The sequence below is a fragment of the Sminthopsis crassicaudata genome, chromosome 3 (genome assembly GCF_048593235.1).
Source record: "Sminthopsis crassicaudata isolate SCR6 chromosome 3, ASM4859323v1, whole genome shotgun sequence".
Taxonomy (NCBI): Eukaryota; Metazoa; Chordata; class Mammalia; order Dasyuromorphia; family Dasyuridae; genus Sminthopsis; species Sminthopsis crassicaudata.
Genome location: NC_133619.1, coordinates 652,525,121 through 652,546,702, shown reverse-complemented (window position 1 = coordinate 652,546,702; position 21,582 = coordinate 652,525,121). Strand labels below are relative to the sequence as shown.

The 21,582-nt window shown below is 40.8% G+C and overlaps 1 pseudogene; it reads right to left on the bottom strand.

Annotated features, from left to right (window-relative positions):
- Positions 1–19,424: 19,424 nt before the first annotated feature.
- LOC141560046 (transcription elongation factor A protein 1 pseudogene) lies at positions 19,425–20,225 on the bottom strand (annotated as a pseudogene).
- Between the last annotated feature and the right edge of the window lie 1,357 nt (positions 20,226–21,582).

Below are 21,582 nucleotides of genomic sequence, written 5' to 3'. Positions count from 1 at the left end.
ACTATGTTTGTTTGTCCTCCTTTTTTCTGAAGGTGGATAACATCATCTTTCATAAGACCAAGTCTTTCCATGTCATTCTAAATCTACCAATTCATCATCGCCTCTACCACAATAATATCCCAACCTTATCTTTCTAGTTTTTTAAATAGTCTATAACAATATTGATTAATAAAGCAGACCTATAATGTGTTTTCCCTATTATTCTCTTTTAATTAAGACTATTTTAGCTTTGACTTTATTTGAAATCAATGATTACTTTCTTTTCTTAAAAAAAATTAAATTCTGCTGCTTGTGATTGTTAAGGTTTTATGTATCTTTTTTTCCTGAGGGGAAACTCAGAACTCTGAGGGAGGTATAAGCCCAGAGGGCTCCTGCTGACAACAACTGGTTTGGCTCCCTATCTCCCCTAAGGGATCTTGGCCTGCCTGGGAAGTCAGGGGGCAATGACAACCTGTGTTGTGATTGAAGCAGAATGATACCAGGAGGTGAAGAGTCATCTATATAATATTGTTTATATGGTTCCATTTTGAGCAGTATATACTCAGCACATGCAGTGTTGCTTTGCTTATATAAGGGTATTAGGGTATACAAGGCTGAAAGAATTTGGAATAAACGGACTTCATGTTTGACTATCCACGTGAGTCTCGCCTCATTACTTCTTTTTTATGAAAAAGCCTCAGACTGGTACCAAGGTCCTTTAGTCTGGACACAACCAATATTAATGCAAAATTTTAAAGGAAAATATTAGCAAGGAAGTCACTACAACATATCACAAAGATCGTACATCATGACAAAGTGTATTTTATACAAAAATTCAAGGCTATTTCAATATTTTAAAAATCGTACAAAAATAATTGAGCACATCAATATACAAATCAACACAATTTGTAATTTATCTAAATAGACAAAAAAAAAAAGTCCTTGCAAGATACAACACCAATTTCTATTAAAACTATTAGAAAGCACAAGAAAAATGAAGATTTTCTTAAACTAATAAGTAGTATCTATCTGAAGCCAAGAACAAGCATTATACTGCCTAACAGAAACATAAAAGAAGAGTAGAAGAGAAAGGGGGAAATACTGAGAAAGAAGGTAAATTAAGGGAGGCAGTGATCAGAAAGGGAACAGATTTTGAGGTAAGGAGTAAGATTAAAAAATGGAAAAAGATAATAGAAGAGAATGGGATGGAATGGAATACACCATTTATAATCATAAGTGTAGATGTGAATTGAATGAAGTCACCTATAAAATGGGTATAGCAGATTGAATTGCCACAGAAATTCTGACAACAAATTTTTTTTCTTAAGATTCACTTGAAATAAAAAGACACAGAGGTGAGATTTGTACTGGCAATAAAGTTATCCAGTACTGTATTAGAAATGTTAGTTTTTGCAATAAGAGAAAAAAAAGAGATTAAAGGAATTAGAATAGGTGAGGAGGAAACCAAATTATCACTCTTTGCAGATGATATGAAGATATACTTAGAAAATCAACTAAAAACTACTAGGAATAATTCACAATTTTAACAAAATTGCATGACCCAACATCAGCATTTAATAACAAAATCCAGCAGCAAGATATATAAAGAGAAATTTCATTTGAAATAATTGTAGAAAATATAAAATATTTGGGAGTCTACCTGTAGAGCCACAACTCTAGAGAAGGAGGCTTGAAATAAGGATACTTACAACAAGATGTTTATTTAGTGGAATTGATGAGATATTAGTTCTCTACTTTACATATCCTCATTACTTAGCATGGTGATGTTGCTATAATTGGAATAGGGAATTTAAGGGCTGAGAGACCTGGGGACAAAGTCAGACTCGGACTGAGACTGGTGTAGACTGGCAGACTGGCAGACTGCTCAAGGAGACGGGCTCAAACTGAAACTGGGTCAGACTGTGACAGACACAGACTGTAAAGGACTCAATAAAGACTTTAGAGTCTATTTCTGTCCATCCTCATGGTGATTATCCTGCTGAGATGAAGGCCTTCTGGAGGACCTCCAGAAAGTTAGCCCGGGTATTACATCTACCAAGGAAAAGTGATGAACTATATGAATACAATTACAAAAGACTTTCCCCATAAATAAAGTCATATCTAATCTCTGGGGAAAATAGCAAGTGATCATGGTTAGGCCAAGTTAATATAATAAAAATTTGCTGCCTAAATTGATCTACTTATTCGATGCTATACCAATCAACATGAACAAAATAGAAATGGCTGAGAAGAAAATGTACTCCTTTCTCTCTCCACTTCGTTTTTCCCCAAGATCTATCATATCTAACTTTTCTAGTATTCTGTTTACTTCTTTAATTTCTTTCTTATTTATTTTGTGGTTTGATTGATCTAATTCTGAGAGTGCAAGGTTGAGATCTCCTACTATTATAGTATTGCTGTCTATTCCTTCTTGTAGCTCTCTTAATTCCTTTTTTAAGAATTTAGATGCTATACCACTTGTTACACATACGTTTAATATTGATATTGGTTCATTATCTATGCTACTCTTTAGCAAGATATAGTGCCCTTCCTTATCTCTTTTAATTAGATCAATTTTTGCTTTTGCTTGATCTGAGATCAGAATGGCTACCACTGCTTTTCTGACTTCACCTGAAGCATAGTAGATTCTGTTCCAACCTTTTACTTTACTTTTTATGTATCGCCCTGCTTCAAGTGTGTTTCCTGTGAACAACATATTGTAGGATTCTGGGTTCACTCCATGTTCATCCTCCTCCTTTCTTTCTTTCAGATAGAATAGGTTTCCTGTTCCTCTTCGTGAGATGTAGAAACCCCCCATTACCGTTTTTCTGGTCAAATTGCCTTTCCACCTCTGGTTTCTAGAACAAAGTACACATGTGTTCTTTATATATTTTTTTTAGCAGAAGTATAGTTCCCAATATTTTTTTGACCTTTTTAGGTTTCTCTTGAGTTCTATATTTGTAGATCAATTGTTTTGTTTAGTTCCAATTTTTTCATCAGAAATAGATGAAATTCACTTATTTCATTGAATGTCCATCTTATTCCCTGGAAAAAACAAATGCTCATTTTGGCAGTTTAAGTTATTTTTGGCTGTATAGCCAATTCCTTACCTTTCAGAATATCATATTCCAGGACCTTTGATCCTTTACTATGGACATTGCTAGCTCCTGGGTGACCCAGTAATTGATTTTTTTCCTAGCAATTTGCAGAATTTTTCCTTCATCTGATGGTTCTGGAATTTGGCCACGATTATTTTTTGGTGTTTTGATTTTAGGGTCCCTTTCAGTAGGTGATTGATGAACTCTTTGAATTTATATTTTTAGCCTCTGTTTCTATAACATCTGGGCAGTTCTCTTTGATAAAACCTGCTGTCCAGGCTCTTTTTTTCATCATATTTTTCAGGAAGTCCAATAATTCTCAGATTTTCTCTCCTAGATCTATTTTCTATGTCCGTTGTTTTCCCAAGATGATATTTTATATTTTTTCCATTGTTTCAATTTTTTGGTTTTGCTTTACTGATTCTTGGTGTTTCCTCGAGTCATTCAATTCCATTTGTTCAATTCTGATGTTTAAGGAATTATTTTCTATACTCACTTTTTTATATCTTTTTCTCATTATGCAATTGAGGCTTTAAGCAAGTTGTTTTATTTTATGCAAAGGAAAGGCTTGGGAGGAAGGATAGGTGTAATCACAAAAGCACAGATGTGGGAGCCTGGGCAGATGATTACCTATTGGGAGGGTCATGACTCTCAAGCATACCACAGTGTTGTGGCAAAACAAGTTTATGACCTACCCTGGCTGACCACAGGACCAGGTGGATGTGAAGCTCACTACTCCAGTATCGGTGACATACAACCACACTGGCAACTCCATTTGATACTGGGTCAGATGAAATTCAGAAACCTCTTGTCAGAATGTAAAAGAAGCTCCCAGTACCCAGCAGAGGGCTTCAGAGCTACTCACATTTGACTGAGCTTGAAAGGAGCCTGGTATGGAAAATCCTTGAGACCAGAGGACCCTCAACTTGCTTTGACTTGGTCAGGATTTGAGTTTCTGTTCCTAGAAACCCCTAACATTGCTTTCTAAAAACTGCTGCATGCTTACGGACACTCAAAAGTCACTGGAACAAATGATGCCATATAGTCTTTTCCTCATTCATTCCAAGAGAAGAGAATCAGGAGAAATTATATCCTCACCCTAAGCACAAGTTGTGAGTTGTTTTGAGTACTGCAATTCTTCATCCCACCAATCAGTCCCAGTCACTTCTCCAGGTCTCTCTTGCTCCAAGTTCAACTGAAATGGTAATTGTCAATGACACTTAAAAGAGGTTTACTTATTTAATTCAAAATCTTTGATTGAAATAATCTTATTCACTATATCAATTTTCCATTCTTACCCCAGTACTGGAGGAAAGGAGAAAATAATCAGAGTGGAAGGAGAAATATATGGAGAATTGTAAGAGTTAGGGACTTCAATCTCAACTTTTAGACCCAGACAAGTCTAACAAAATTATAAATAATGATTTGAATAAAACTTTAGGAAAATTAGAGATACTAGCTCTTTGGAAATAAATGAATGGCAATATAAAGATATCTAAACACTTAACTGTATATGGCAGATTTATAACAAACAATCCCCTCTACACACAAAGGACTGGAAAACAGAAATATCAAACCTAAAATTTCTCACAGTGTAATCAAAAGAACATTGAACAAAGATTCTTGAAGACAGAATAAAAAAGCACTTGAAGACTAACACAATTTGAAAAGACTGGAGCATAGAAGAGTGGCAGAAAATTTCATTAAGGAAAATGATTATGAGGCAAAATATTAGCACTTAGATGAGGCTCTGAAAACAATTTTCAGGATTATAAGTATTTATGATGATTTTAAGAATAATATACTTCCTCTGTTTATGTCTTTATCATGACTACTTTTACGATAGCATTATGTAAATGCATTAAATCTATCTTTACACTTTTGAGTTTAACTAAATAATAGCTCTGCTCTAGTAAATTATTTAAAATGTTATGTGATAATTTTGATTTCATGAAATTACAAAAGCATAATATAGATAATTGAGAAAACATTGATTTGATCTTCGGAGATTCATTAACCAATGTATTCCAATTGTCTAACAAACTGAAATCAGATCTGCTTAGCTTAGGCCTTCACCATGAATACAAGGGGAGATAGAAGTTTTTAAATATTTAAAATGTTAATTAAAAAGAAAGAATAAAACATCAGGTAATCTGAATTCTAGTAGTATTAAAGGCTAGGCATTTTCCAAGTTGAGAAAGGTAGAGTGAACAGGAATAGTTCCTTGAATTCAGAAAATGAGATGCTCCCTTCCCCAAAATGTCTGAAAAGAATCAAAGGAACATGGAAATGAAATATGAAAACTGATTGATTAATCCAGGGCCAGTTTTCACATAAAACTGATTACTTGAGGTGCACCACTGTGAGAAAATTTCTTGTATCAGTCTTTGAATCTGACTCAATTTCAGGTCAATGTAACCAAGGTTATTGGGTAAGAATCTCTAAGTAGAATGAATAGATGGTCTAGTTCCTTAGCCATGCAGGGCTGGATTCAAACAATGCAAAAAAAAATTTTTATTTTGATAGAAATTGGATTCATAATCGAATAGAAACCAAGCTGGCTACAGAATTGAGTGATAAGATGGAGTCAGTGTGAGTCAGTGTCAAATTCTACAGTTAACAATTCAAGGTCCTAATTCCCTCACTTGGGAGAACAAGTACCTTTCTTCACTCTTGTGTTTATTATTATATATAATGATTTTTTTGGCAGAGTTGGGCTTAAATACATCCATTTACACATATGCCCCTTGGAGATGATACCTCAGAGTTTTTTTAATTTACATTTCTCTAAATATGCGATTTAGAGCATTTTTATATGATCATGAATAGTTTTGATTTTTCATTCTAAAAATTGCCTGTTCATAAACTTCAACCATTTCCCAGTTGGGGAATGACCGTTATCTTAATAAATTTAGTTAAATTCCCTAAATAATTGAGAAACATAAGGGCTTTATTAGAGAAATTTACCCTAAAAGGTTTTCTCCAGTTTCTTATTTCCCTTTTAATTTTGGATACATTGATGTTGTTTGGGGAAAAAAATTAATTCCATGAAATCAATATTATCTCTTTTACCATTCATAATTTTCTCTATCCTTTGTTGGGTAATAAATTCTACCTTTTTCCATGCTTTTCTAATTTGTTCATGGTGTTATCCTTTGTCTAAATTATTTACCCATTTTGACCTTCTTTTGGCACATGGTGTAAGATGCTTGTAGTACTGGAATCCCCCCTAATCCTGAGGTATGGGACATGGGGTGTCTGGCCTCAGGTGCTCCCTCAGTTCTCCCCTCTGACCTGGAACCTGAAAACAAGAACTTCACTCTTCTGTGAATGAGTGTAGCTAGAATCCCTCCCCACTGCTTCTGTATTGATCAGGAATGTGCTAGCTCCTTCTCATGCAAGGCTGCAAGGAGGAAGCACAGCTGGCCCTGGTGTCCCTTATCAGCTGAGATTTCCTTAATGTTCCCCAACTCAGAAGTCCAACTCTGCATACTGTCTAGGTGAAAGTTTCTGTACTTGGGTTGATGTTATCTTCTAACCCAGCTAGCCCTAAGGCTCACTACTTGCTCTTTCAGTGGTGTTAGCTTGGAGAAGTTTATACTTTTCAAGAGCCAGAAGTCCCTCTTAGTCTCTGGAAGACTACTGTTGTATTCCAACTCATATTTATTTTTTAATGGGTCCATGTTTTCCCTGAGATGCAATTTTGTCTTGCTTGAGGAGGAAGTGTGGAGAGGTTAAATTTTTCTGACATAATCTGTAATCTTCCCTGAATCCTCTCCTGTCCTCTTTTACCAGTTTGGCTAAATGTTTATTTATTTTGTTAATCTTTTGAAACATCTTAGATTTGTATCTTTTCCAAAATTTTTTGTTTTTTAGTTTATCTATTTCTCCTCTATTTTAAAACATCTCACATATTATTTTTATTATAAGTTGGTTTGTATTTTTTTAATTTTTAGGAAATTCATATCTGCTTTATCACTCTTTCCTTTTTCTATTTAGTTATTGTGTGTTTGTGTGTAGCGAGCTGTCGTCTCTAGAAGCTGCCGGATCGCTCTCTGGGAAGAGATCTGCTGTGTCTACTCAAATCTTTCAGACAGATTCTTCTTCCTGTAGTGAACCGTTGTCTCCAGGCAGTTGCTGTTAACTCTTGTCCTTAGAAGTGACTTCCCTTCTTGCAGAGAGCCCCGTCAGGCCTGATGTAATGCAGAGAGTCTTTCTTCTTGAATCCTGGCTCTGAATCTCCTCCAGCTCTTATCCTTCTCCAGGCCAATCTGCCCTTTGCGCCCAATGCTGTCTCTTTTTATCCTCCCAGAGAATGGGCGTGGGATAATGCAAGGGCTTCTGGGAAGAACCACCCCAGCCAATGAGCTTGCCCCCTCTATCAAGTCAACCTGAGTTCTCACCTTGTAATTGTCCAGAAAACCTGAATTCTCACCTTGTCACCATCCAGACAACCTGAGTTCTCACTTAGTAATCCTAACATCTCCCCCTTTCTTTTGATTTAGAACATAGGACAGTCATGACCTTGAAACATAAATCCATCAATATGGGAAGTATTACAGATAATTACATAAATTACATAAGCACATAGTAACATAGTAACGTAACACATGCTAGAAGTATATAACATAATCATAAATTGAAAATTTATAAATGTCCATAAGTCCATTGTCCATTAGTCTCATCTTGTGTGAGGAAGTCCAATGATTCCTGCTGATTTTAAAGTTCTTTAACAGTCTTTTTATTATCCATGCTCTTTCGGTGTAAGATGTTTCTTAGATCTTCTCCTTTATTTTGAGGTCTTTCTCTTTTTCTGTCTCTCTCTGGTGGACAAGGCGAATATGACTCGTTGGCACCCATCTGATTCCTTCTCCTGCTGAAGAAATACAAGCAAACCCTCTCCCCCAGGCAGTTAACCTATCTGGTCCCTTCCATTCACCACTTTCTGGATCTCTCCACATCACCTGGCGATTATCTAAGGACAGTGGAGATGCTCTCACTGGACACTGCCCTTCTGGTGGGTTATAAAACCTGTCTGCTGGAGCCAGTGCATCTTTGTCAAAAATTAGAAAATTAATGGTATAGAGAACTAAATTTAGAAGTTCCCTAGGGCTACCTGTGGTTCCCCCTTTCTTTTGTTTTTGGAGGAGTGTCTTAATATCTCTGTTTCTTCTCTCTACTATTGCCTGCCCTTGAGGATTAAAGGGTATGCCCGTGGTATGTAAAATCTTATACTGTGCACAAAAGTGTGTAAAATGTTTGGACGTATATGCAGGTCCATTGTCTGTTTTTATTGCTTGTGGCACACCCATAATTGCAAAAGCCTGTATAAGGAATTCAGTGACCACTCGGGCTGTCTCTTTTGCTGCTGGCATTGCAAATGTGAATCCTGAAAAGGTGTCTACCACGACATGAATAAAAGATAGACGACCAAAAGATTTATAATGGGTCACATCCATTTGCCAGATTTCATTGGGTCTCAAACCACGAGGATTCTTCCCTGGAGGGAGTGTAGGAGCATGGAAAGGAAGACAAGCTGTACAGCTTTTTACTATGCTCCTAGCTTCCTCTCTTGTGATTCCAAATTGTAAACGTAAAGCTCGAGCAGCCTGATGATATTTAGAATGAGATTCTTGTGCTTCCTGAAATAAAGGACTACTGGCTAACATGGTTAGAAGGCTATCTGCCTTTGAATTTCCATCAAAAATGGGACCTGGAAGTCCACTATGTGAGTGGACATGCAAGATATAAATCTTGCCTGGATGTTTTCTCACTTGCTCTTGAAGTTCCTTAAAGAGCTGATAAATATTAGAGGCTGCAAATTTTATTTGGGCTGTGGCAATTCTTTGTACTACACCTACTGAATAGGCTGAATCAGTAATTATATTTACGTCTCCTGGGTAATAAGTGAGAGCTAGCATGATAGCAAATAATTCATTCTGTTGAGTGGATTGAAAAGGAGTCCTGATTACTCTCTTTATGGTTAAATCATGAGAGTATATGGCACAAATATTTTCTTTGGAGGCATCTGTAAAGATTGTTGGTCCTTTAAGAGGAACCTTAGAAACCTTTTCTTCAAAAATCCATCGCCAATTATGTAGTAGCCGGGTAATCTTTAATGGAGATCCATGTGCAAAATTTGGAGCGGTGGCCAATAAAATTTGCCATTCTGGGATGTTCTCACAGCATACATTAATCTGTGCGTTAGTATAGAATGTGTATATTTTTTCAGGACTTATCCCAGATAATTGTGTTACTCTCTTAATAGCCTTTAATAAAATCCTAGCCACAAGCACTGGGTAAGGTGTAAGGCTTTGTTCTGGTTGTGCTGGGAGGTTCACCCACTCAATCACTCTGTCTCCTTGATGAAGGACTGCTGTGGGTGCCTCTTTTGTAGCAAAAACTGATATTTCCAAGGGTTTTTGAGTGACTCTTTCAACCACATTGGATAAAGCCAGTTCAACTTCTCTCAAAGCCTTTTGTGCTTCTTTTGTAAGCTGGCGTGGTGAATTTAAAGCACTGTCTCCCCTTAAAATGTCATATAGTGGTTGCAATTGACAGGTAGTCAAGCCTAGCACGGGACGCATCCATTGGATATCTCCTATCAATTTCTGGAAGTCATTTAAGGTGTTTAGCTTCTCTGTTCTTAAGGAGAGTTTTTGTACTGTAAGCACCTTAGGATATACTTCATATCCTAAATATTGAAAAGGAGCATGTCTTTGAATTTTTTCTGTAGCTATATGCAGTTTGTAGTACTTTAATGTTTCCATGGTCCTTTGTAGACATGCCTCTAACATTTGTTCCTCAGGTGCACATCCCAAAATATCATCCATATAATGTAACAATATTACTTTTGGAAAGGCTTTTCTTACTGGAGCAAGAGCAGCTGCAACATACATTTGGCACATAGTAGGGCTGTTTTTCATTCCCTGTGGCAAAACTGTCCATTCATATCTTTTATAAGGCTCAGCCAAATTAACACTAGGCACTGAAAAAGCAAATCTTTTCATATCCTCCTTATCTAGAGGAATAGAATAGAAACAATCCTTAATGTCTATAACCCATAGAGGCCATTCTCTTGGCAACTGAGTAGGAGATGGAAGTCCAGGCTGAAGAGTTCCCATAGTTTCCATCTGTTCATTTACTCTTCTTAGATCAGTTATCATCCTCCATTTTCCAGATTTCTTTTTCACCACAAATACTGGGGAATTCCAAGGACTTAGAGAAGGCCGCAAGTGTCCTTGGTCAAGTTGTTCTTGCACTATGTCTAATAAGGCCTGAATTTTATCACTTCTTAAGGGCCACTGTTCTACCCACACTGGTGAATCAGTCTTCCACTGAATAGGAACTGGTGAAAGTGCAGGTAGGCCTTCAACAGCAGCCCTGCCTAAAAAGCCGAAGTGCTTATTTGTAATCCTATCTGCTGTAAAATGTCTCTTCCCCACAGATTGATGGGGATTTTTTCAACCACAAAAGGAGTAAAAGCTCCTGTTTCTCCTTCAAATACCCATCTCAAAGGTCTAGCACTAACTTCTGCTGCTATTGATCCTCCCACCCCAGACATATAGGTGTCTGCTTTAATCTTTGGCCAGTGAACGGGCCAATTGGCACCTCTAATAACTGTACGATCTGCACCCGTGTCTACCAATCCTTCAAATGGTATTCCGTTTATATAAATAGTAAGCATAGGTCGGTCAGCTGTCACAGCTGCTGTCCAATATATTCCTGGATTTTGTTCATTGGAGTCAAAATCTAGGCGACTATCACTAGGTTGCTTATTAGGGGTCCGTAACAATAAGCCTGATGCTACTACTTCTCCTGGTTGATAAATCACACGTTGTCTGCCTGTGTTAGTGACTGGGATATTAGATACACGTTCTCCAGTCTCCCACATCAGTGTATGGATGGACACTGTTTTGTAGGCACTCTCAGAAGGTGAAATGGTCAAGCCTACTGTGCCTGGAGGCAAAGGATCCATAGGCTCAACAGGAACAGATTTCACTTCTCCAGGGAGTATCTCGGTAGTCTCTACTGCACACAACTCTATTTTTCCTAATTTCAATCCCTTTCTTCCATCTGATTGCCTTTTGGCTGATTGATCGTGTCTTAAATTTCTCTGGATGTAACCTCGGCTGCCATCATGCCCCACTTGGGGGGCTGAAGCTGGCCTGGAATTGTAGTGTTCACCTAATTGCTTTCCTACTAATTCCCATTCATCTGGATCCAATTCTTCTTCCAGAGAAAAAGAAGGACATATGACCTTCACAGTTCTTAAAAGTTCAGTAATCTCCTCTAAAATTATAATCAAGCCTTGGCTTTTCATAACCTTGATGATACTCTCTAAACATTTTCCTTGAACAGAAGGTGTTTGCCCCATTTCACTATAAGAGATTGCTGGTTTAGCCCTTAACAAGTTCCTTATTTATCTATTAGCACGTTCACTTAATCTTTAACAAAGTTTCCTCGTTACTCACGGTTCTGGGTCAGAGAGACTGAGATCTGGATGGGAGGCTTTTCCACTGGAATCAGGACCGTGTCTGTCCCTGTTCGGGCGCCAAATTGCGAAGGTCTGGTCTAGCTCCTCTTGTCAGGATAAGCAAAAGTCCTTGCCCCACGTTGGGCGCCAATTGTAGCGAGCTGTCGTCTCTAGAAGCTGCCGGATCGCTCTCTGGGAAGAGATCTGCTGTGTCTACTCAAATCTTTCAGACAGATTCTTCTTCCTGTAGTGAACCGTTGTCTCCAGGCAGTTGCTGTTAACTCTTGTCCTTAGAAGTGACTTCCCTTCTTGCAGAGAGCCCCGTCAGGCCTGATGTAATGCAGAGAGTCTTTCTTCTTGAATCCTGGCTCTGAATCTCCTCCAGCTCTTATCCTTCTCCAGGCCAATCTGCCCTTTGCGCCCAATGCTGTCTCTTTTTATCCTCCCAGAGAATGGGCGTGGGATAATGCAAGGGCTTCTGGGAAGAACCACCCCAGCCAATGAGCTTGCCCCCTCTATCAAGTCAACCTGAGTTCTCACCTTGTAATTGTCCAGAAAACCTGAATTCTCACCTTGTCACCATCCAGACAACCTGAGTTCTCACTTAGTAATCCTAACATCTGTGTGTTATAATTTGTGCTTTTTTTTTTTTGCTTCCTGAAGATTGCTTTAGTTGCATTCCATAAATTTCATATTATTATAAAATGCTATTCTTTTATGTCTTTATTTCTTTGAGACAGTCTTTATTTTGGATTTTATTGTAAATCATTATTTCAATCTGAAGCTTTTCTTTATGCTCCATATAATGATTACTATTTTTATTGAATTATGGGCAATAAAAGAAATGTTTACTACTCTTGCATTTATTTCCTTTATTTGCAACATATCTTAGGCTCTTATGCATTGCCAATTTTTATAAAAGTTGTACGTGGTTGTGAGGAGTTGGTATATTTTGTGGCAGTATAAGTTGTTAGGATTTCAAAAAGTCTTTTGGTTCCACTTGCTCCAGCAATGTTTTCAATAATCTTTTTTGCTTTTGCTTGATTTTGTATTGATTTTATCTGGAACTTAGAGAGGGACCTTAAGGTTCCTTCTTATTGTTGAGTTACTATCTACATGTTTTAATTTAGCTATTTTTCTTTTTAAATTGAGTGTATATGTTTTATATAGATATCTATTTGTCGTTTATTATTCCCTTTATGCACAGTGCAATTGTTTCCTTCTTCTTATGGTGTGAATAATTATTTTTTGATCTGTCTGATAGCTAACTTTCAATTCCAACTTTGGGAAAATCAACTGATCTGTGGTCAATTTTTCTTCTCGTCTCGTATTTCTATTTTGTTCATGTCTTTGCTATTTAAGTATGTTTCATATAGACAAAACATTAGGTTTTTTTCATGTCTTATCCACACTTTATTGTTGTTGGATTGTTTCAATGATTTGCATTGACATCTGGGCAAGTTAAATTTATACTTTTATTTATTTGCGTGTAATATTTTTTCCTGAATTAGGATTTTGAAAAATCTCCCTATGTAAAGATAGTATATATCTCTTCAGTTAATTTTGTTTAATATATATTGAGGTATCTGAGGTAGGAAAAAGGAATGTGATATATTATCATCCTATGACATATTATATTATATTATATTGCTATGTTATATGTTATGTTATATTAGGTAACATTACATTACATTATTTTGTGTCATTTTATATTCTATTATTCTATTTTATTATATGTTATTTCATCATTGTATAAGGAATTATATGATATATGATATATTATGTTATATAAAATTATATTGTTATATAATATTATATGTTATATTATAGTATTATATGATATATTGCCATTCTGTAAGAAATGATCGTGGATCACAGCATAGCATTTTCATTCTTTTTGTGGTTGCATGCTAGCATTTTATTTTCCTATCATCCTATGTTATATTATATTGCAATATATTGTATTATACTGTTAAGTTATAAGTTATGTTATATTATATTACATTATATTACATGACATTATTTTGTTTTATTTTGTATTCTATTATTCTATTTTATTATATGTAATATCATCATTGTATAAGAAATTCTATGATAGATTATATATTCTGTTATATAAAATTATTGTATAATATATAATATATGTTATATCCTATTATTATATGATATTGCCATTCTGTAAGAAATGATCGTGGATCATAGCATAGCATTTTCTTTCTTTTTGTGGTTGCATGGTGGCATTTTATTTTCTTTCTCAGTTTGGTTGGTTTTGATTTGATTTCTTTTGGGCAGTGAGATGATTTAATGCATATGTGTGCATATCTTGGATTTAACATCCATTTCACAATATGTTTCATATATATTGCTTAACTGGTCATATGTGGAGGGAGTGAGGGGAAAGGGAAGAAATTGAAACACAAGGTTTTGCAAGGGTTCGTGTGGCAAAATTGTCTGTGCATAGAGGCATTGTGGGCCTCCTATCCACCAGACCAAAGCATAACATTGACAGGCAGGACCAATAAGAGAAAAGAGATTCTTTTTCCCCTAGATGGTCCTCTCCTCAGAGCAGAACATCATTAGCCAAGGCGGATTGAGTCCGAACTTGCCCATCTGCTCTACTGTCCATTGCACTGGGTAAGCCCTCCTCACTCTCCCTCATCCCCTGCAGTTGGAGTCCAAAGGAATGCTTCTTTGCTGGCTGCCCTTGACATGTGTGAGTGTCTCCTTGTGTCTGTGAGTGGATGGGTGTGAGTGGGTGAGCATCTGAGCATGGCTGCATGGCAGGATGTGTCTGTGTGTGCTTCTGTGAGCTTCTCAATGTTCTAGTCTCCAAGGGGCTGCTCATTCCAAGAAGAGGGAATCCCAGGAAAAGTCTGGGATGAGGAAAGAGGGGTCCTGTCCACGGTCATTCTTGGGAGACAAAGGTGTCTTCTCCAAAATTCTTGGATCCTGGGGCGAATCTTCCGAGACTGTCTCTGTGAGAGACGTCCAGATTTCCTGTTGCAGACTTTGGGCTTCTTGGGCTCCAGGGGCAGGATGCATTGGCTGGGAGGGCCCAGAGGGGAGACAGTCGCTCCTGGTCCCCTGGGGGTTTTCTGAGAGGCAGCCGGGTGCCTCCAGTAGGGATAAGAGAGCCTCCTCGGGACTGGGCTCATGAGGCATGGCAAGTGGAGAAGTGGGGGGCCCCATGGCCACATCTTCCAAGCTTGGCAGACTCCTGCTGTGGCTGCTGCTGAGAGGGGAGTAAAAGAAAGAGTGCAAGGATGGCTGGGGCTGCTGGGGGGCATTCCAGATGACAGGGATCCCGCTCCTGTTTTCCAGGATAGGAGCCTCTTGCACACCCAGGAGGTGGCCAGGGCCCTCAGAAGCTGCTTCTGAGAAGGTGTAGGGGCTGAACGCTGCAGCTGTAACAAGCGGGTCCTGGGCTTCTCCATCGGACCTCCCTGAACCCGTTGCCTGGCTGCCTGAAGGAGCAGGAGATAAACGTCTCCTCTTGGGAGCTCCCTCAGCCAGGGCTGCCTCTTCCAGCTCTATTTGCCTCAGAAGGAGCCAGATTTGCTCTTCAACACTTGGCTCTCCGTGGGCTCCCGGGACAGGGTGCAGAGGTAGAGATGGGCGGCTGTCCCCACCGCTGTCCTGGGAGGGTTCTGCCGGCAATGTGGGCTCCTGCAGGAGGTCGAGCAGACCCTCTAGACCGAAGCCATAAGACGCGGCAAGTGGAGCAGTGGAGGTCTGCAGGCTGCTGGGAGTGCAGTCCAAGCCCCAGTGCAGGGGCTGCTGGGGCTGCTGCATGGCCCAGCAGGCCGCGGGGATCGCGCTGTTCCCCCCCTGCACAGCGGCCTCTTCTGTTCCCAGCAGGCCGCCAGGGCGCTCAGCAGCTGCTGCTGGGGAGGCTTTGGCGCTGGCTTCTAGAGCCGGCAGCCGCTGGGCCTGGGCTGCTCGCTGGGGCCTCGCTGAGGACATGGCGGGGCTGCCTGAAGGCCCAGGAGACAGACGCCTCTTCTTGGGGGCCCTTTCCCCCGGGGCTGCAGCTTCCGAGTCCGTCAGGGTGCCGCCAGGCCAGATTTCCCGCTCCCGGGCCTGGCGCTCTTGGGGCACTGGCCGTTGGCCGGCGGGGTCCGGAGCCGCCTCTGAGGAGGGGGCGGCGGCGGCTGGTCCCGGCGGCTGCTCGGCGCTCAAGGCTCCTGCCGAGGGCGCGTCTGTGCGGAAGGCCCTGGCATAGGGATTGTGCTCGATTTTGAGGCGGATGAGCTCCCGGTTGCGATAAGCAGTCACGGCAATGAACTCGGTCTCGGGGAAGCTGAAGACGTGGCTCCGGGAGGGGGCGCCCGGCGCTCCCTGGTCTCCACAGGCGACTTCTTCCACGTGGAGCCGGGGCCGGTACCGGTGCTGAGACCGGAGCCGGAGGGCGCGCGGCGCGCTCCGGCCAGCGGGCTCCTCGTTGCTGAGCTTGAGCATTTTAAAGGCGATCTCGCGCCCCATCCAGTGCGCGCCCGTGTTGGGGGAGTCTGGGTGCGCATACACCTGGTTCCCGGGAACGTGGCTCTCTTCGACTCCACCCGGAGCCCACCCGGCCTCCTCATAGCGCCAGTGATGCTGGTCGACGCGCACCATGTCCACAAAGACGCGGTAGCGGGCCCGGGGCTCCATGCCCCGGATGTGGTAAGCCAGGAAGGGGAACATGGCCCGGCCCGGCCTGCTGAGGCGCATTTCGTTCTGCTGCCGATGGAACGTGAGCCACAGGGAATGGTTGCAGAGGACGACCTGGAGCGTTCCGGAGCAAGCGGCGCCGCAGTTCTCCAGGGGAGGCTGCTGGTGCCCCGCCGCCGAGGGCTGCTTCGGCGAGGAGGGATGGACCCAGACAGGAGAAGGGCCGGGATCCGCGCCCTGCGGGGCGTCAAGAGCACAGCCCATCGGGGGCTGGTTCTCAGCTCCGACGCCTTCCATGTGGGGCCCCCGGGAGGGGCGGTCCTGCCCGGCGGCACTGGGGCCTGGGGCCTTCTCGGCCAAGGGCATGGCCGCCTGAGGGCCTAGAGGGGCTGCGGGAGTGAGCATCGCTGCTGGACTGGCCACGTCCTCCTTAGGGCCGGTCTGTAGTGTTCTCTTGTCCGTCAATTAAAATCCTTCTCTGGGAGGAGGTTTCTTTTCTTGAAATCCTTTTCTCCCGGAGCAGGCTTCTTCTGGAGCCTCCAGCCAGAGCAGAGCTTGAATCTGGAATCCTCTTCTTCCTCAATCCTGGCTCTGAATCTCCTCGAGCTTCCCTGAAGTTCTCCTGGGAAGTCTTGTCCTTAACCCACTCCAGACTGCTTCCTTACCAACTGCCTTCTCCTTTTATCCTCCCAGAGAATGGGATTGTGGGTATTCCCAGGGGCCTGTGGGAACTCCTACAACCAATGAGCTGGCTCCTTTTAAAGGGCTAAACTCCTTTTCACAAGTCTAAAGGTGTAAACTCCTTTTCAAGGTGTGAACTAAAGATGTGAACCCTGAGCTAGAGAATTGTTAAGGACTGACTTAGCACCTACTAAGGACCTAACATCTCCCTTTTCTTTTGATTTAGAACATAGGATGGTCATGACTTTGAAACCTAAATCCATCAATATGGGAGGTATTACCTATAATTACAGAAATTACATGAAGGCATAGTATTATGACACATGCTAGAAGTGATGTAACAAATAACATGATGAAATAATCATCAATTGAGAATTTATACATGTCCATAAGCCCATTGTCCATTAGTTCATGTGCCAGAAATCCAATAAATTACTGCAAGTTTTAAAATCCTACAATAGTCTCATCTTCTTTTTCTTTCATCTAACATTACTAAAGCCACTTGGATGAAATTGTAGGTATGAAGTGTATCTTTGGAAATTAAGTTTGGTTTGGAATTGTAGTGTTCACTTAATTCCTCTCCCTACTAATTCCCATTCCTCTAGATCCAATTCTTTTTCCAGAGAAAAACAAGGACATATGACCTGCACAGTTTTTAAAAGTTCAGTGATCTCCTAAAATCACAAGCTTTTCATAACCTTGTCAATGCTCTCTAAACAGTTTCCTTGAACAGAAACAGAAGGCGGTTTTCTAAAAATGGGCCCCATTGTGCTGAAATTCTAATTGAGCTCTTTAAGAAAGTTTCCTTGTTACTCATGCTGATTTCTGGGTCAGTTCCTCAGATCTCCCAGGCGATCAGTCAGTCAATAAGCATTTGTTATGTGCTTAGTACCTGCCGGAGACATTGCCAAGAATTCCCCCACCACTTATCTACACTCAAACTTTCAAGAGGGTTAATAATGAAGGGGGTAATTGATGTAAAAAGGAGGTGTTTGTGATACATATCAGGCTGCCTGAGCTCTGGACCCTATAATCTAATCTTAGAATGAGTCTCTTTGAAGTTCTTGAGTTCTATGGAACTTGTTGCTAGCTTCTGATCTGCTCCCCACTCCTGCAGGTGGCTGTACAAAAATTATCTGCAGGTTCTGGCCCTGTTGTTTGGTGTGGAGTAGATCTACAGAGACCCTTGACTCTTCCCTAACATTACCCAGTTGTTTCACATCTACAACACCTACTATAAGGATTCCAGGACATTGGAGAGCTCCCTGCAGTGGCTGTCAGGTCAGGGCCTGACCTCCACTCCAAATTTTAGCTGTGAGAGGCAATAGCTATTATTGGAGGAGCCATGTCTGCTCTTTCTGTCCAGATAGGGACACTACTGGAGCTCTACAGATTCCCACAGATAAGAGTCTGTGACAACTTGTATCCCTTTTTTTAAAGGAAACATGTCCAAAATCAAACAGGATAAAGGGAAGAAACCATACTTTTATTTTGTGGTGACTATGTGCTATACGTGTTCTAAGAGCTTTAAAATACAGCATTTGACCTTTAAAAGTATGTTGGGAGGTAAGTGCCATTATTATTCTTCCTTTCACTGTTCAAGAAATTGTAGCTGAGAGAAATTAATTGACTTGCCCAAAAATCACACAGAAAACAAGATTAAGGATTTTTTGAAGTTTAAATTTAAATTTTTTAAATTTAAATTTAAAATTTGAATTTAAAATCTGCTACCAAACAAAGAAAAAAGGACAATTGATCACTTTTAACAACAATTTATTTAAAATCAATTTCCCCCATGGAAGATCTATTAAGAGCAGTAATTTAGAGTTGAGAAGTACAAGAATTGCAATTGGTCACAGCTAGTCACAGATGCAAAAGGATATCTAATCACTAACGCTTATTAACAGTCCTTATGATCAAAGAGAAAGACTCATTGAAAATGGTATCTACAAACTAGACCAGCTGTCCAAATATGATTTCTTTACCACACTACATTTGGCAATCCCAAAATTACACTAATCTTTCTTCTCCTTTAATAAAGTAGGAACATATCAGTACAGAAACAAATGCAAATTCCACTTTCACATGAACAGAGTTTTTGTGTACGTTTCAGATTAAAAAAAAAAAGTTAAAGTTCATTTCCCATTTGGAAGAAAAAGAAATAAGTTACCAACAGTTGAAATTGATAAAACTTTAATGGTGACTTCGTTATCAAAATGGGAAAAAAAAAAAAGTTTTAAACATACACCATACACCATACACTATCTGACCTAACACTGACTCTCTAAGAATGTTTTCAAGAGAATACAAAAACAAAAACTATAACTAACCCCGAGAATTTTTTATGCTTTACAAAATCTCAGTTGCAGGGAAACTAGATTCTTGACTTAGTTTTTAAAGCTAATTCAAAATCTTCCTTTGTAAGTGTCCAGGTATCTGGCGAATTTCTTCTTCTAAACCAACTTCCATCTATTTCCACATTCGTTACAGAAAACATATGTTGTCATAGGTTCATAAGGACTTAGGGTGTGAAACTGCGTCTAGGTACCGTTCTTCTTGTTACATTTGCCACATCGAAATAGGTCCGTTTGGGTCCCACCCGTCCGGGCCATTTGATGTATTCTAATAGCTTCTTTGGTCAGGTTTCTGCGTATCTCTTTAAGTTCCTCACTAGCCATTTCGACTGCAGTCATTCTAGCAAAGGAATCTGGAGGTATGTTCCCACACAGTACGTTTTTCCTTAAGTTTGGCTTCTTTGCATCCTTGAGATTTGCTGTTCTCCTTCGTAGCCTGTTTTGATACTTCATGTCCCTGCTCCGTAACTCCTGATATACAGCTTCCTCAATCTGAGCGCCCAGTTCTTCTACATCGGCGCCAGTAGCGAAGTAGTCACCTCCAGTTCTGAGGGCTGCAGCAAGCAACTCTCGGCACTTGATTGGAACCGAACCTGAAGTGCTTGGTGCCCGGGGGAAAGCTTTAATGAAGGAATCAGAAGCCTTTGTCTCTTCCTTTGCTTTGCTCCTGCAGCTCCTTTCTCGTTTTGCCTCAGGCCTGCATTGGGAAGAGTGAGCAGGTCCCTTTTTTGGTTTCTTCAGTCTTGGAGGCCCGGAGACCGACTTCTTCCAGCGTGAGACGAGAGACTTGGCTAATGATGTGACTTCTTCATCTGTGCTCTGCTTGCGCACAGTATTTACCGATATTCCAATTTTTGTGGACCTCAATAATTCCAGAGTCATGGGAACGTCTTGAAGTTCCTTTAGTAAATCCAGTGCCCCGGCCGCGTTCTTGTTCTGCACCATCTTATCTATCTTCTTGGCTGTGGGAAGGATCTCCACCTCCATGGCTCGGGTGCTTTTCCAACCCCACTCTCGCCCACACCTCGAGGGGATGGGACACGGGACAAGCGGGAGCAAGAGGGTGATGTCAGAAGAGAAAGCATGGGAGAGGTGCAGCAGTCCCAGGATGTCAAGAAGAGACACCCACCGAGAACCAAGGCCCAGGGCCCTCTCAGCCACAAATAAAGACCGGGCTTGGGGACTGCTCCTCTAAGACGCGGGGGACTGCTCCTCCCAGGCAAAGACAGCGGATGGAGCGGGCTGGACTTTGGAGAAGTATACTTGAAGGTACTGTCTTCTTGCTTCCTTTCCTGGAAAGGGACTGAGATTGCTGCCCCCAGCCTGCATGTCTTTCTCTAGAATCAACCATACTGGTGATGTCTTCTCTCTGGAAAGGCCCACTAGACTGTGAGGTAAAGGGTAGAGGGCATCAGGAGTTTCCCTCAATTTTGATAAACAATGGAAGGGTTTTGTGGGTATTATGGGATTTGATTGGGATCAGTTAAAGGGCAAAAGGAAAGTCAACATAGATGAATCCTGATTTGGAAGTAGCCCCAAAACATTTCTTTCATTTTATTATTCTTTTGAATTTATGGGCTAACATGGTATCAAGAAAGGATAGTTGCTCGTGAATCTGTCAGTCATTTATGCATACATACCTTGCTAATCATGGAAAATAAAAAAATCCCAAGTCATCATTTGTTGGAATACACTGGAGTCACCTGACAGTGGCTGCTGGAATACATCTCTTGTGAGAGGATGATACAAGGAGACTGAGAGGCAGTTGTTCTGTAACCTCTCTGACTGAGAGGCCACTGCATTGTATGACCTCTTAAATACTCTATTACAATTTAATCCATTCATCATACTGAGTATAAGCCTATCATATCACCAGGAAACCATTATATGTCATAAGATTAATTCAATCATACTGAACGAGAGAACTATTTATCACCCTGCTAAACTAGATACCCATCTTCTTCTGCATGTTAACTCCTTTTGTAAGAATCTTTGTTTCAAGTACACTTCTCCAGAGTTCTGGCCCATTCCAATCATCTTGTGTCCTATATCCTTCCCAGCCACTTTTCCTGTGGCCTAGAGTAGGCTCCTGTTTTGGGAAACTAGACACACAGTCCTCCGCTTAAACAGAGACAGAAAGAGAGACATAGAGGGCCACCAAGAGAGGCAGAGAGAGACCCTGAGAGGGAGGGAGGAAAGAACAGAGGAAATCTGGGAACACTAAGCACCCCCTTCTCAGCTGCCAGAGTTTGAGGCTTACTGATTGCCATTGTTCCATTTGCTCTTCAAAGCAAGCTTCTGAGGCAGGGGCTACTTTCCCGGCACTGGCCAGATGAGGAAAGTG